This window comes from Crocuta crocuta, unplaced genomic scaffold (assembly GCF_008692635.1).
Source record: "Crocuta crocuta isolate KB4526 unplaced genomic scaffold, BGI_CrCroc_1.0 scaffold41, whole genome shotgun sequence".
NCBI lineage: Eukaryota > Metazoa > Chordata > Mammalia > Carnivora > Hyaenidae > Crocuta > Crocuta crocuta.
In genome coordinates, this window is record NW_027529428.1 from 19,163,748 (window position 1) to 19,173,743 (window position 9,996).

Here is a 9,996-nt window from a genome sequence, read left to right on the forward strand (position 1 = left end):
GTTCGCGTACCGTGAGGTTACTGGAGAAAGTGAGTGGGGAAAACAGACAATCCAGTAATCCCAGGAGAGGCTTACGGGTTATTTTCACCTAACTATCAGCATCCTGGTCTGTCAATCAGGAATGGCTGTCTGTGTTCAGATCTGCCGCTGGGATCTGAAATCAAATCCAGATTTCCAAGAGCAGACTTACTAACACATTTTGGAAAACTCTTATTTCTCATGCTAGGAAATGCCTGTCCTTACAGTCTAGGCACACGGTGTTTTACATTCTTACTTTCTCACTTACCACAAATTAGATGTGTCTCTTTAATTTAAAATCAAGTGAAAGAACAAAATCTAAAAAGGGTGTCTATTATACAATTCCAATTATATATATTCTAGAAAAGGCAAAACTATGGAGAGAGTAAAAAAAACAAAAAAACAAAAAAACAGTGGTTGTCACGGGTTCATAAGAGGGGAGGGAGAGTTGACCAGGTGGAACTCAGGGGTATTTTCAGGGGAAAAACTGTTTTGGATGATACTATCATGGCAAGTACAGGGCATTCAGCATTTGTCAAAACCCGCAGAATGTTACAGAACAAAGGGCAACACTTAGTTGATGGAAAATTAAAATTCATTTAGGAAGCTAGAGATCTCAGGCTGCAATGCAGACTGTATTACACACTTTTGGAACAGCCTCTTTGAAGGGACTCAGGGCAAACCACGTTGAAGTCAGGAACTTCGGGAACGAAGAGTCGGCCGGAGTAACACCAAAGTACCTCCAGTAAGCGCTGCACTCTGTCGACAACGTTTTACACACGGGTGCGGACACACAATTCCGATGCCGCTACATGTTTATCCCGGATTTGAGCAATTAAGTGAGTGTCTGAGGCACGATGGGATCCAGGGTTTTCACTGTTGGAGGAGGAGTTTGCAGATAAGCAAGGGGAGAAGGCTGGAATGATCCATGTGGGAACAGATAGTATTGGAGACCAGCAGAACTCACCTTAGTTGACTGGACTATGGAAGCTTCCATATGGAAATACCAGTAGATACGTGTAAGCCCACACGTTAATATGCACGTATGTATTCACCTCCTCTGTCAGCTGATAGAGACGAAGGGAAATCACACCCCAGTAAGCATATGCACCTAACACCATTCTCTACTAAGATAAACCAGGGATGCGGGACAAATGGCTGGTGCTAGCTGAGGCATAAAATATACAAGCTGAGCCTAGAGAATCTTTTAGTGTCAGAGAGTAAGGACGTGCTTAAAAAAGAAAAACCAAACAGATGGAGGTATGCTAACGTAGCATAGGAGTGAGCTGAAAGACCTCACCAGTGGCCACGGCTGAAAGAATTTGAGCCAACACAAAAATCAAGAAGGTTTGAATTATAAAAATACATATAAAAATAAATATCCAGGAGTCCATATCTATATAAATAAATAAGTGGGGGGAATAGACATGTCTTACATGAAGAATTTCACATAATTTAGGTATATTTCTTCCCCTCAAGGAAAGAAGGTGTGGTTGTCGGCTACCTAAGTAGGTGCTAGACATGGGGACTTCGTTCCGAAGAGTAAGGCAAGAAAAGGGTGGGAGGGGACTTTACAGTGGAGCACCTGACTCACACAACTTCAGCCAGTGGTCAAGGTCAGCATCAGAAACGGTAAACCAGGAGATCGTGTAAACCTTGCTACAGCCCAACGAAAATGGGACTTCATTTCTGTGATCTTTCCTCTCCAGTGGAACCACAAGAAAACATCAGATGAATTCAGTAGAGGCATGGTCTATAAAATAGCTGGCCAGTCTTCCTCAAAGCTGTCAGGGTCAGCGGCAGCACGAAAATTTTGAGAAACTGTCACAGCCAACAGGAGCCTAGGAAGATAAGACAGCTCCGTGTGACATGGGATCCTGGAACACGAAAACGACATCAGGTGAAAACCAAGAAATCTGTATAAAGTGTGCACTTTAGTTAATAATATACCAATATGGGTTCATTTGTGATAACAAGTGTTACTATACAACAGATTATAACTAGTATATACGAGTGTAAGGTGTTAATAAGGGAAGTAAGTGGGATATACTGGAACTCTCTGTACTAACTTCTTAATTTCTCTGTAAATCTAAAATTGTTCTAAACATTAAAGTCAATGTAAAGAATGTCATGGAGGAAGACTTCCAGCTAAGGATGTGATGGACAGATGCCCTTCTCCCTATTCCTACTGCTATTAACTGATAAAGTCACAGATATCACGTGTAAAACATAACAGGTGCCCCTGCTAAGGATCTCAAGACTTAAGGAAGAACAGAGTGATGGGTTCTTTTATTTTTAAGTTTATTATGTACATTGAGAGAGAGAGAGAGAGAGGAGTGAGGGAGCAGGGGTAGAGAGAGAGAGAATCCCAAGCAGGCTCCACACTGTCATCGCAGAGCCTGACATGGGTCCTGGAACCACAAATTGCAAGATGATGACCTGAGCCAAAATCAAGAGTTGGATGCTTAACCAACGGAGTCATCCATGCGCCCTGGGGTGATGAGTTCTTTTGATTTTCTTTTCCCCTTCAACTATCCCAGCCTGGATGCCAGAGAAGTCTGCAACTCAGAAATGCCACTGTGTACATGCAAGAAAGACTTTGAGCCAAAGGACTAAGAAAGGGGCTTTCTGGCAATAACCCTTCTTTTTCAGTCAAACACAATAGAAATAAAATGTGGCCTCTCCACTCCATAAGCAAATCTTGTGGGGAAACCATGAATTCCACCTTCCCCAACAACGAGGTTCTTCCTATCCCCACTGGGGTAGGGCCAGGGGAGGGCAAGTAAGGCCTGAGACTAACCAGCCCGAGGGTGGACAACAGGGTACTCTTCCCCCCCACCCACTTCATGCTTACAGAGGCCAGGGTGGGTCTATACTTCCACTCTGACCTGGAAGTAAAGAGCCAACCCTCCCATTCACCACTGGGGTGGGAACGGTGGCGGCTGTGGAAAGAGCTGGGACTTCTCACACCACTCCAAGGTAATGAGACTCTCCGCACGCCAGGGCGCCCAGACACCCCACTTCCCCAGCAGCAGGGTGCTTACGCACTCATCCCTGGGCCGACGTCTGTGGGGACCTGTTGCAGAGCCCGGGCTCCTGCATCGACCTGGCAGCAATGAGGCATCTCTGCCCCTTCCCCACCAGCGTGGTGCCAGGGGAGACGGTGCAGCCCAGGGTTCCATCCTCTACCTGGTGACAGTGAGACACCCTTCTCCACCCTGTGGTATCATTAGAGGCCAAGTAGGGCCTCTCTTCCAGAAAACATAAGAAGAAAAAGTACTCTCTTCATTCTATGAAGTCAGTAATACCCTGTAACAAAAACAGACAAAGATATTGCAGACAAGAAAACTGTAGACAAGTGTTTATCATGAACACAGACACAAAAATCCCTTAAAAAATAAAACAAATCCAATTACACAATATACAAAACAAATCGTACACCATGATCAAGGTGGTTTATTCCAGGGATACAAGCTGTTTCCATACTCAAGTTTCAATAAATATAATTCCTCATATTTCTAAAAATCACCTGCACATGTGCATTCATACAGAAAAAGCATTTGATAACATTCACAGAGCCACTCATGATAAACTAGCTCAGCAAAAGTAGATAAAGAGAAAACTCCTCAACTTGGTAAAGAATATTAAGAGAACACATACAGGAGGACCTGGATGGCTCAGTCCGTTAAGCATCTTGATTTTGGCTCAGGCCATGATCTTATGGTTTGTGAGATCAAGCTCTGTGTTGGGCTCTGAGCTGACAGTGCAGAATCTGCCTGGGATTCTGGGTCATTCTCTCTCTCTGCCCCTCCCTAACTCATGCATGTGTGCTTTTTCTCACTCTCTTAAAATGAAATGAAATGAAATGAAATGAAATGAAATGAAATAAAATAAAATAAACACAATAAGACCTACAATGAACATAATATTTTATGGTGAAGACTGCTTTCCCTGTAAAATGAGGAGCAAGGCAAGGATGCCCATTCTAAACCTTGCTATTAAATATAGTACTGGAAGTTCAAGCCAGTTCAACACGTAAAAAAAATAAAGTAGAATGCATGCACATGAAGAAGAAAGGAAGAAAATTATCACTATTTGCAGAAGACATTACAGCCTACATAGTAAATCCCAAGAAATCTACAAATTCCTAGAATCAATATATGAGTTCATCACAGTCACAGAATTTAAGAGCACTATACAAAAAAAATAACATTTCTATATACTAACAAAGTATACGTGGAAATCAAATTAAATTCACAATATTTAAAAATGCTCAATAAAGTGAAATACTTATGTACAATAGTGTCTGTTGAAAACTACAGAAAACAAACATCATCTAAGTAAATCCCTGTTCATGGATTGGAAGTACCAAACATAGTAAAAATAGCAGTTCTCCCCCAAATTAATATATAGGATTCATGCGATTCCTCTCCAAACATGGCAAAAAATTTTGCAGACTTGAATAAGCCTCTTCCCACATGTATATGGAAAGGCAGAAGAACAGGAACAAGTGAGATAGTTTTAAAAAAGAAGAACAGAGGAATGAGTCCCTGCAGATATAACATTTACCATGGGTGGTCATCAGGTCTGTACAGGGGTTGGTGGAGGCGCAGTGCAGAGATGAAGGAGGCGGCCAGAGAGCTGAGAAACAGGCCCATCAGGTGTAGCCAAGTGATTTTTTACAAAGGTGAAAAAGTCATGCATTGACCAAAAAAAAAACCTTTATGGCAAATGCTACCAAAGCAACTGAATGTCTGTTGTTTTAAAGAAAGTGAGTCTCAATCTAAACTTCATGATGTAAGTCAGATAAGTCATGTTTTCAATGTACCATATAAAAATATGAAGCTTCTGGAAGAATATGTAGAAAAAAATCTTCAGGGTCTGTGGCTCGGTGAAGAGGTAGCTTTCAATGTGACACCAAAAGGAAAATCCATAAAAAGAAAAACAAATTGATGAGTTGAATTTCATCAAATGAAAATGTTTTGATGTGCAAAGATCTTGTGAATAGGATGAAAAGAAAATTCACAGGTTAGAGGATATAATTGCAAGCAAAACACCTAATAAAGAATTCATTTGTCAAATACATCTAAAAATTCTCAAAATACATTGAGTTGCCTGGGTGGCTTAGTAGGCTGGGCATCTGATTTCGGCTCAGGTCATGATCTCATGGTTCATGGGTCTGAGCCCCGCACTGGGCTCTGTGCTGACAGCTCAGAGCCTGGAGCCTGTTTGAGATTCTGTAGCTTCCTCTCTTTCTGCCCTTCCCTCACTTGCACTGTCTCTCTGTCTCTCAAAAATAATTAGACATTTAAAATTTTTTGAAAAATTCTCAAAATACAACCAAAAAAAGAAATGTAAAATTGGCAAAAGATGCGAACAGATATTTTGCCAAAGATGGATGCCCAATAAATGCATGAAAAGGTATTTGAAAACATTAATGCAAATTAAAACCCCAAAGAGATATCAATATGTATCTATGGAACAGTTAAAATAAAACACAGTGTTGCCACCAAATGGTGACAAGGATGCCAAGAAACTGGGTCCTTCATCATGACCAATCTGGAAGATAGTTAGCACCTTCAAGAAACCAAACACAGATTTACCATATGATAGCGATCACACTTCTGGGCATTTATCACAGAGAGATGAAAACTTATGTCCACACAAGAAACTGTATACAAATGTTCATAGCAATTTTATACTTAATAGCCAAAAACTGGAGAAAAATGCAAATGTCCCGTAACGGGTGAATGAGCAAACAAATGGTGGTCCAGAGTAATGTGGAAGGCTACTTGGCCATGCAAAGGAACATACTATTGATACAGTCACCAAATCATAGAGACGGTGAATGGTGAGTGGTGCCCGCAGTTAGGGGGAGCACATGGAACTCTTTGTGATTATTGAGCAGTTCTTCATCTTGAATATGGCAGTGGTTACACAAATGTACACATGCAGTAAAGTGGTAGAGAACCACACACACACACACACACACACACACACCAATGTAAAATCTGCATGATGTCCGTGCATCGTATCAATGTCAATTTCCTAGTCTGATATTACACCTGAGTTATGAAAGACATCACCACTGGGGAAACCTGGGCAAAGGGTTCAGGGACGACACTATTTTTGCAACTTCCTGGGATTGTTGATTATGTCAACATTAAAATTGTTTAAAAGGCCATGGATGACCCTGAACTTTTTCTCTGGAGAAAATACAGCACTGTGTGTTTCCATTCATCTGCCTTTATTAAGGGCTACGAATTGAAATGCCTATGTCATGTAATCATAGCATATGTTTGCTGCTGGCATATCAGATAGTCTATTCTTGGCCTTAAAGGGGTTCCCAGAATGAGGGGGAGAAGTCGCGATGTTGGTGGTGCTGGTGTAGGAATCCATGGTAATGGGACTTACAGGTGTCCGAGACCCGGGGCATCGCGGGGGAAAAGCACTGAAGGTAAACAGTGAAAGCTGGAGGTGGCGGTGTGGATAAGAAAGGTGAACATGTCCCATAGGGGCACCTCTCTAGGGCTGGGCTACACCCACACACAGGGGGAAAACGCCCGGAGTGGAGAGGCCCAGGTGCTGACGGTGGTAGAGAAACAGATACCATTTAAGAAGGTGGTTGTTGTCATTGTTTTTTACGGGAAAAATCCTTTCACGTAATAAAAGAAAAATAAAAAATTCTTACCCAGAACTTGATTAGTTTATGGAGAGCCAGAAATAGCCAAAACCATATGCTAGCAGGAAGAAGACAGTTACGTTTCAATCATTGTTCTTAGAAAACAAAGCAGTTTTTTAAAATGTATGAGAAAAGACGACTCAGAGAATAGGAGAAATATTTGCGAATCGTATTTCTGGGAAGAGCCTAGTGGCCACAATATATAAAGAGCTCTTACAGTTTAACAACAAAAGACACATGGCCCAACTAAAAACAGCACTGATATAAATGCTTTCCATTTAAATAAATATTTCTCTAAAGAAAATATGCATATGAGAAAAAACCCATGAAAAGATGCTCAAAATCATTAGTCATCAGGGAGATGCAAATCAAAACCACCATAAGACGTTGCCTCACATCCACCAAGATAGGCATAATAGTAAAAAAAGAAAACAAAATTGCGGGCGTTGGTGAGGATGTTGACAAAGAGAAGAGTCTCATACGTTGGTGGCAGGAATGTAAAACGGCACAGTCACTGTGGAAAACGGTTTGGCAGTTCCTCAAAAGTTAAATATATGATTACCATACGATCCAGCAATTCTAGTTACATGCTCAGGAAATCTGAAAACATATACTCACAAAAATTTGCACATGAATATTCATAGTAACATTATTGTAACAGCCATGAAATAAAAACCATCAAAATGTCCAGTGGTTGATGAATGAAGAAACGAAAAAAAGTTGGCATACATCCATATGAAGAAAGAGAATTCATCCGTAAAAGCAAATGAAATATGGCTACAAGCTGAAGCTTGGCTATGACATATGTGAACTTGAAACAGCACACGAATGAAGACAAAAACGCCCCCTATTTTAGATTTCCAGGTATCTGAATTGTCCACAAGAGTCAGAGCCACAGAGACACAAAGCAGGTTGGCGGTCGCCAGAGGTTGGAGACTTTGGGCATCTCCTGGGGGTGATGAAATGATCTGAAATCAGGAAGTGGTGCTGGGTGTGTTCTGAGCACCCTGGACACAATGAAAGGTGTGTGTCAAGGGGGTGAAATGGTATCTGTGACTTACGTCTCTGTAAAGGACACAGAGGGTTTCCTTCGTTCCCTTCACATGGGCACTGACATTGATGAGGTGAAGGCATGTTAGTAAATAGCTGAGTCGGGTGTGGGCAGCCTTGTCTTTCTGAGAAGTGAGCAAGAAAAAAAAGAGACAATTAAAAATTCATGTATCTTTTGCTTCTTTTTTTTTTTAAGCCAAGCTGTGCATTTCTAAAGAATATGGGCGTTCTTCATTATTTCATGGTTTATCCGCTTGGGGGATTAAAATTTTTTTTTAATGTTTTATTTATTTCTGAGAGAGAGAGAGAGTGAGACAGCGTGCGCAGGGGAGGGTCAGAGAGAGAGGGAGGGAGAGACAGAATCTGAAACAGGCTCCAGTCTCTGAGATGACAGTCAGAGCCCTATGCAGGTCTCAAACCCACAAACCATGGGGTTTGTGGATCATGACCTGAGCCAAAGTTGGACAGTCAACCAACCGACTGAGTCACCGAGGCGCCCCTCCGGGGATTATAAAAAGCCCTTCATTTCTCTACCTGCAGTGTCTTAATCATAAAGGAATTATGCAGCAGGATGGGCAACAGGCCCCGAAAATCAAATAAGTTAATTTGGCTTTTAACTATTGTTGTAAACATTTCAATAATAGAAGCTTAATTTGGCGGGGCGCCTGGGTGGCTTAGTCGGTTAAGCGTCCGACTTTCGCTTAGGTCATGATCTCGTGGTTTGTGGGTTCGAGCCCCGCGTCGGGCTCTGTGCTGACTGCCAGCTCAGAGCCTGGAGCCTGTTTCAGAGTCTGTGACTCCCTCTCTCTCTGACCCTCCCCTGGTCACTGCTGTCTCTCTCTCTCCTAGAAATAAATAAAACATTAAAAAAAAAAATTAAAAAAAAAAAGAAGCTTAATTTGGCTTATTTTTTGGATAAATCTGGACTCTGCCACTCTTACAAGCTGATGCCATTGTCACAAAAGAGAAATAGGTCTATTTGCCATGTAGAGTCTTGCCTAGCAGCAAGTTACTGGCACACACTTTCCTACATCAGAGACCATGAGATGAAACCCTGATTCTATCCTAAATGTGCCGAGTCACACGCTTTTCTTCTCCCCCTCAATGTGAGGACTCATGGAAGAAGGTGTTAGCAGGTCTTCTCTCAGACAAGTCCATACCGAGTTACTAAACATGATCTATGGAAGCATATTTTTAAAACCTTCACAATTACCTCAAAGAAGAAAAACTAAGAGTCAATCGTATGCCACAACCTGGGAATAATTTCTGCGAACTTTAGAGAAAAAAATAAAAGGAGTTGGTGCCACCAGGAGCCACACATGTTCCCCCGGAAGCTCAAGCAAGTTTTGTGAGCTGGCATCGTAAACACACAGATGCGCCAGCCCCACTCGGGGAAGACATTGTATTCCCAAACTATACTAGTCTAGAATAGTAGACTGTTCTAATGAGAATATAAATATCCTGTCGATGCTTTCATGTGAGTGCATTTTGTTTAGGAGAAATAGGGCGGTGAGAACCTGTGGTTAGGGAATAAAACATAGCTGAGTCTGGGACACACTACAGGGGGAAAAAAAAAGACTGCCTGAAAAGCAATAAGATGACAGTTGAACACGTGAGTTTATGTTTATTTTGCACTCTGAATCTCATGGAAAATCAGAATATATCTAAGATAGGGAAGAGGCTCATAATAACAACTAGGAAAATGTCTTCAAAATTGGCAGTAGCATTTTGAGGCATTTTGAAAACATGGGATGGAATAGAAACCAGAGGAAATAAAAACATTAATGAAAACGGACAAGTAAAACTTGCAGGCGTCCGTTTTACCAGTGAAGCCCGGGAAAATCTCTGAGATCAAAAGTTACCAACACCATGGAGAAATGATTCTGTTTTCCACAAATAATGTTGGGACCATTGGGTATATGCATGCAAAAATATGCGTACACACCTTCATTCCACATAAAAATGAACTAAAAATAGATCATGGATCTAAATGTAAAAGGGAAAGCTTTAAAACTTCTTTAGAAGAAAACAGAATAGAAATCTTTGTGTCCAGGCAAATATTTTTCAGATAGGACATCAAAAAATAATCCATAAAAGAAAAAAAAGTAGGATCCATTTCACTTTGTTAAAATTAGGAACGTTTACATTTAAAGGCACTATTAAATGATTCAAAAATAGGCCACTGACTGGAAGAAGGTATTTGCAAATCGTATGTCTGATCAAAGATTCATATCTTCAGTATATAA

General features: G+C 41.2%; 1 long non-coding RNA gene across 1 annotated transcript; it reads right to left on the reverse strand.

The window, feature by feature from the left end:
- Positions 1–694: 694 nt before the first annotated feature.
- Positions 695–1,840, reverse strand: LOC144227647 (uncharacterized). Its single transcript, XR_013333994.1, has 3 exons — positions 1,613–1,840; positions 986–1,085; positions 695–894 (listed from the first exon to the last, which is right to left on the reverse strand). It is a non-coding gene; the product is annotated as an uncharacterized LOC144227647 (long non-coding RNA).
- Positions 1,841–9,996: the final 8,156 nt, after the last annotated feature.